Genomic DNA, 7,584 nt, shown 5'->3' on the forward strand with positions numbered 1-7,584 from the left:
CTCTAATAATTAGTGATGTTGAACATCTTTTCATGTGCTTCTTGTCCATCTGTATTTTTTTTTTTTTTTTTTTTGAGATTTAGGTCTTCTGCCCAGTTTTTTATTGGATTTTTTTTTTGATGTTGAGCTGCATGAGCTGTTAGTAAATTTTGGAGATTAATCCTTTGTCCCTTTTTTGGCAAGTATTTTCTGCCATCCTGTAGGTGGTTTTTTTTTGTTTATGGTTTGCTTTGCTGTGCAAAAGCTTTTGAGCTTAATTACATCCTATTTGTTTATTTTTGTTTTTATTTCCATTACTCTAATAGATGAATCAAAAAAGATATTGCTGTGATTTATGTCAGGGAGTATTCTGCATATGTTTTTTTCTAAAAGTTTTGTATCTGGTCTTACATTTAGGTCTTTAATCCATTTTGAGTAATTGTATATGGTATTAAAGGCTATTTTAATTTCATTTTTTACTTGTAGTTTTCCAATTTTCCCAGGACCGTTTTCCATAGTATACTCTTGCCTCCTTTGTCATAGACTAGGTGACCATAGGAGCGTGGGTTTATTTCTGGGTTTTCTACCCTGTTCCGCTGATCTATAGCTGTTTTTGTGCCAATACCATACTGTTTTGATGACTGTTGTTTTGTAGTATAGTCTGAATTCAGGGAGCCTGATTCTTCCAGTGCTGTTTTCCTTTCTAAAAGTTTCTTTGGCTATTAAGAGTCTTTTGTGTCTTCATAAAAATTCTAAGATTTTTTGGTCTAGTTCTGTGAAAAACACCATCAGTAGTAATTTGATAGGGATTATATTGAATCCATAGATTGCCTTGAGTACTATTGTCATTTTGACAGTAATGATTCTTCCAATCCAAGAACATTGTATGTCTTTCCATGTCTACATATATCCATGTCTACATATGTAGATTTACTTTATCCTTTTTAATGAACATATTTTCCATTGTATAACTGTATCATATTTTCTAATTATAAACTATGCAACAGCAAACATCCTTGTAAAAACACCTGAGGACTCTTGTATGAGAGTTTTCCTTGTACATTTTTGACTCTTTCTTGTGCTTTCTTCCTATCATTTGTCATCCTTCCAGTTCCAACTCCTTGATTCCTCCTGAATCCTTAGTCTTGTTTCCACTGTCATCTCAAGATCTTTTCTTCATCATCATCATGATCTGCAAGAGAGTCCAAATTGGTCTCCCTACTTCCAGAGCAAGTATGAAAATATCTGTAAAGCTATGTGTTCATCTCTTACCAGCATTATCTTATGTGTGTGTGTGTGTGCTCACATTTGGGAGATTAGCATAGTCTAAATTTATGAAAATTTGTGTATTAATAGCATTATACCATTGGAAGAAAGAAAATGCCCTTCCTTCTGGAACCTTGAGGGCCTGGAGGTTTGAGAGATTGCCTTCCTATTGTTGATTACCCACTGAGCTCATTGTGGAGTTGGGAGCGTCAGATTTTAACCTTGCCTTGACCTGCTCTGAAGGTTGTAGGATGTCTGAACACCCAGTTTGTGACTTAAGTTGGAGACTGGGCAGCTGATTCTGGGACAGCCTCAAAAGAGGCTAGGGATTGGATGCAGTACTGTGGTAGTTAGTATCTTTGAAAACTGAGGAGCATTCCTGGAGAAAATCATCTTCTGTAGCCAGTTAGCATCCCTAAGGATTCAGGATCAACTAACTTTGGGAGCTGACCCCATGCAACATGACCTGACAAGTTTTACACTCATATTTATCCTCCTACTTTGAGTCAACTGTTTTCATACCTCCTCTCTTTTTTTTTAAAGTGGCAAAAAATTTTATTAAAATTTTTTTTATTTTATATTGGAGTATAGTTGGTTTACAATATTGTGTTAGTTTCAGGTATATAGTAAAGTGATTTATTTATACATCTATCCTTTTCCCATACAGGTTATTACAGTGTATTGAATAGAGTTCCCTGTACTATATAATAGGTCCTGTGGATTATTCATACCTTCTCTACTCTCTAAACTTTTACCTTTCCTCCCCAGCACCTCTGCCTCTCAGGTAGTGTACCTCCCTGCAGCAGAGGAAGGCTCCCACCAACAGTCATTTATTCTATAAGCTGCCTTAATTTAATCTTGCCAAAGAGGTGTCCTTCCTGCTGTCATAGGCCAGTGTCTCCACATGTGCTCTGGGTCATTTCCCCTCTTCAGTTATCATCTTCCTCTGCATTTTGTTTTATTTATTTAATTCTTGCAAATTCTTTAGTCTCAACTGCACCTTTAAAAAAATCTTTCCTTTTCTCCATATCTTTCTTAAATGTCACATTGTAAGGGTTCAGTGTGGGCCTTTTTTCTCACTCTACAAACCTTCTCCTTGTGATCTTGTTTACTGCTGCGGTTTAGAATCCCACCTCTGTGCTGTGTTTGTGTCTCTAGCCTACTTCTTTCCCCTGAACTCTGAGACCCCTGTCTATAGTTGCTTACCTGAGATCTCATCTAATATATATAAATTAGAACTCTTGGTTCTCCTCCCCCAAATCTGCCCTTTGCTAGCCTTCTCGACTTCCATAAATGGCATTTACTCACCTCAAACCAGACATGCTGGTTCTGCTTCTAGTATACACTTCTAGCTTCAATTTACTGGCTTCTTCCCCACCCTTCCAGTGCAAGCTGTTATCTCTCATGATGATCAAATTCCTCACACTGGTCATTCTGCTTCTGCTCATGCCCCTTCCAGTCCATTCAAACCATCGACCAGAGTGACAGCTGAAAAGGCCAATCTAATTGTCAGTCCACTGCTAAGACTGTAATCTAAGTAGATTCCCATCCTACCTCAGGTAGCATCTGAATTTGTCTCCCTGGCCCTGTAAGCTCTGCCTGATCTGGGCCCTACCTGGCCTTCCAGTGTCCCCCTTTTCTGTCCTCCGTCTCCCATGAAGCCAGCTGTACCTATCTTTCAGCTTTTGAGCTCACCGTTTCTGCTGCCGGTGTGGCCCCTGCAGGAGGCATCACCTGGTTTCGTGGCAGATACCTCCTGAGTTGGGCTTCGCAGGTGGCACTTGTGGTAAAGAACCCACCTACCAATGCAGGAGACATAAGAGATGCCAGTTCAATCCCTGGGTTGGGAAGATCCTCTGTCGGAGGGCACGGCAACCCAACTCCAATATTCTTGCATGGAGAATCCCATGGACAGAGGAGCCTGGCAGACTGAAGTCCGCAGTGTCACATGGAGTCAGACACGACTGAAGCGTGCAGGCACACCTCCTGAGGGCTTCCCTGATGGATCTTCTGGGAAAGAATCTGCCTGCATGCAGGAGACCTGGGTTTGATCCCTGGGTTGGGAAGATCCCCTGGAGAAGGGAAAGGCTACCCACTCCAGTATCCTGGCCTGGAGAATTCCACGGACTGTATAGTCCATGGGTCACAAAGAGTCAGACACAACTGAGCGACTCTCATACCTGCTGAATTGCATTTCCATTACCCATTGCTGATTCCATGTGAGGCACAGCTGATGCTCCCTGCCCTCACCTCAAGTGGAGAAGCTGCTCACTTCCCATCATCTTACATTTCACACAGTCACCTTCAGCTTCCTTACCTCACACACCTGTGCACTCTACCTCATCCTGCCAATTCCTTCTGTTAAATGTTTCACAAAGGCCTGCTTCTTCCAGTGCTTGGCATTCCTACTCAGACCACCATCTTTTCTCACCTGGGATGTTCTAACAGCTTCTTATTCCCACTTTAATATTATTTTCCCTAAGACCATTCTCCAGGTGGCACCCAGAACAAGTTTTCCGACTCAGCAAATGTTATGGTATCATTTAACTTCAGACACTGTAGTTTTCACCTCTAGAAATTTGATTAGTCTTTTTTTTTTAATATCTTCTGTGTCTCTAATCAATGTTTTAAAAATACAGAATGCAGTTATAATCTCTGTTTTAATGTTCTTGTCTGCTCTTTCTGACATCTATGTCAACTCTGGGTTGATTTCAATTGATTTTTTTGCTTGTTTTTTCCCCTCTTTACAGTTCATGTTTTCCTACTGCTTTGACAATTTTTAATTAGGTATAAGATGTGAATTTTTTTAATTTTACATTTCTAGAAACATTCTTAAACTTTGTTCTAGGATATAAATAAGCTATTAATACTTGGAAACAGTTTGATTCGTTTGAATCTTGCTTTTAAGGTGTTTTATACAGGACTCTGTTCTTCCCTGGTGGCTCAGCGGTTAAAGTGTCTGCCTGCTTCGATCCCTGGGTCGGGAAGATCCCCTGGAGAAGGAAATGGCAACCCACTCCAGTATTCTTGCCTGGAGAATCCCATGGAGGGAGGCGCCTGGTAGGCTACAGTCCACGGGGTTGCAAAGAGTCAGACACGACTGAGCTACTTCACTCACTCAATCAGTCAGACAGGACTAGGGTTAATTTCCCCTTAGTACTGACTTACAACTTTCTTACTATGGTTTTCCCATGTATCTTATGGTTTTCTCATGTATCTTTATAAAATGAATCTTTGTATTACAAATGAGGAAATGAGGCTTCTAAAGTTTGTGAAACAGGTGATGGGTTGTTGGAGCCTAGAATCACACTCATATCTGTCTGGCCCCAGTCTGTTTTTTCCTTCAGCTTTATTGAAATATAACTGGCATAAAGCACTGTGTAAGGTGTACAATGTGTTGATTTGAGATACATATATTACAAAATGATTACCACTATAGTGTTAGCTAATACCTCCATCACATGTATATCTTTTTTGTGGTGTGAACATTTAAGATCTGTTAGCCAGACATTTCTCCAAAGAAGACATACAGATGGCTAACAAACACATGAAAAGATGCTCAACATCACTCATTATCAGAGAAATGCAAATCAAAACCTCAATGAGGTACCATTACACACCAGTCAGGATGGCTACTATCCAAAAGTCTACAAGCAATAAATGCTGGAGAGGGTGTGGAGAAAAGGGAACCCTCTTACACTGATGGTGGGAATGCAAACTAGTACAGCCGCTATGGAGAACAGTGTAGAGATTTCTTAAAAAACTGGAAATAGAACTGCCATATGACCCGGCAATCCCACTTCTGGGCATACACACCGAGGAAACCAGATCTGAAAGAGACAAGTGTACCCCAATGTTCATCGCGGCACTGTTTATAATAGCCAGGACATGGAAGCAACCTAGATGCCCATCAGCAGACGAATGGATAAGGAAGTTGTGGTACATATATACCATGGAATATGACTCAGCTGTTAAAAAGAATTCATTTGAATCAGTTCTAATGAGATGGATGAAACTGGAGCCCATTATACAGAGTGAAGTAAGCCAGAAAGATAAAGACCAATACAGTATGCTAATGCATATATATGGAATTTAGAAAGATAGTAACAATAACCCTATATGCAAGACAGAAAAAGAGACACAGGTGTATACAACAGACTTTTGGACTCTGGGAGAAGGCGAGGGTGGGATGACCTGAGAGAATAGCATCAAAATATGTATATTATCTAGTGTGAAACAGATTGCCAGCCCAGGTTGGATGCATGAGATAAGTGCTTGGGGCTGGTGCACTGGGATGACCCAGAGGCATGGATGGGGAGGGAGGTGGGAGGGGGGTTCAAGATGGGGAACACATGTAAATCCATGGCTGATTCATGTCAATGTATGGCAAAAACCACTACAATATTGTAAAGTAATTAGCCTCCAACTAATAAAAATAATTGGGAAAAAAATTTTTTTAGTTTACAAATAGTTGTCCGAGCTCCTATGAGTGCCACAGCCTCCTCCAACTATTACTTGGAGCCCCTGGATCAGACATCCTGACTATGAGGATTAGGAGAATATGTTGCCTCACCAATTTAGGGACAACGCCCCTTGTCAGCTCGGAAGCAGTTATGGAATGAGAACGACGCCCCTTTTCCCTAGGCAACATAATTCTCCTAAAAAAAAGGGGGGGAATGAGAGAGTCATTTCCTAGGTAGATTGATAAGAAGTCTAGGGGTCCCCAAGGAGAGAGAGGTCTGGGATATTCAAGGAGGAAGAAAGGACAAACTTTTTAACTTTTTTTCCTCTACATTCCTTAGGATTATATAACAATAATGTATCCTGCCTAAGGACAGTCTTTGGATTAAACCCTCTGGCTAATTCTGTTATCTTAGAACATAATTTATGGGAGTAGGTCTGGTCTTTACAAGGATGTATCCTGCCTGAGGACGATCTTTGGATTAAACCTTCTGGCCAACTCTGTTATCTTAAAATGTAAATTATGGGAGTGGGTCTGGTGAGGTCTTTGCAGCCTCCAGACATTCTTTGGATTCATTGGAGAGTATATAACTCCATTGCTAATACAAGCAAAGGGGTACTCTTTTGCCCCCTTCTGATGCCTATGTCAGAAACTTTCTCTATCTCCTTTATACTTTAATAAAACTTTATTACACACAAAAAAGAAAAAAAAAACAGATCTGCTAGCAACTTTCAGTTATATAATACACTATTTAGCCATAACACCATGCTGTACATTAGATCCTAGGAACTTATTTGTCTTATAACAAAGTTTGTACCCTTTGAGCAACATCTCACTCTACTTGTTTCTATAAATTTGACTTTTTAAAAATCCACATATAAGTGACACCATACATATAGTATTAGTCTTTCTCTGGCTTATTTCACTTATCATAATGTCCTCAAGGTGTATTCATGTTGTTGCAAATGACAGGATATCCTTCTTTCTCACCACTGAATAATATTCCATTGTGTGTGTCTGTATATATGTATATCACATCTTTTTAATCCATTCATCTGTTGATGGACACTTAGGTTGTTTTTGTATCTGTGAATGATACTGCAATGAACATGCAGCAGAAATCTCTTCAAAATCCTGTTTTCATATTCTCTGGATGTGTACTAGGAGTGCTGAATCATATGATGGTTCTATTTTTAATTTTCTGAGGAATGTGGTTAAGACTCTTAGTAGTCTATTCACTGTTCCATAAATTAAGTTTTACAGCCTGGCTGTCGGGAACAGATGCTATTCCCAGCTCTGTCTGAGCTCTGGCATTCTTTCCTCTAATCCAGTTTCTTGCATGCATGTGGTGGACTCTGGAGGGAGACCCCCTGTAGATTTTCAGGGTTCTCTCTTCCTCTCTAGTGCGCTGGCTGCCATGGTCTTCCCCGAGTTTCTGCTCTTGTTTCTTCAGCTCTGGGGGCTGGCTTAGCTCTTCTTTCTTCCCCACTTTGTGGCCTTGAAGCCCTCAAAGTAATATGCTGGGGCAGTTCTAGAACTCACTTTATTTGTTTCCCATTCCTCAGGGATTGCTGTCTTTTCTTGCCCAATGTCTATTCTCCTGGAAACCATATTTCTTAGATTTGTCTTGGTTTTAGTTGTTTTCGGCAGGAGGGTAAATTGGTCCTTATTCCATCTTACTTGGTTGAAATCAAAAGTTCCCTCCAGGTATCATCTTTTTTTTTCCAGGTAAAATTACATACATCAAATTCACCATTTAAAAATTTTAACCATTTAATGTGTACAATTCAGTGACTTTTAGTACATTTGCATTGCTAGGCAGCCACGACCACTACCTAATTTCAGAAAATTTCATCACCCCAAAAAAGAAACCCATG

The sequence above is a fragment of the Muntiacus reevesi genome, chromosome 1 (genome assembly GCF_963930625.1).
Source record: "Muntiacus reevesi chromosome 1, mMunRee1.1, whole genome shotgun sequence".
NCBI lineage: Eukaryota > Metazoa > Chordata > Mammalia > Artiodactyla > Cervidae > Muntiacus > Muntiacus reevesi.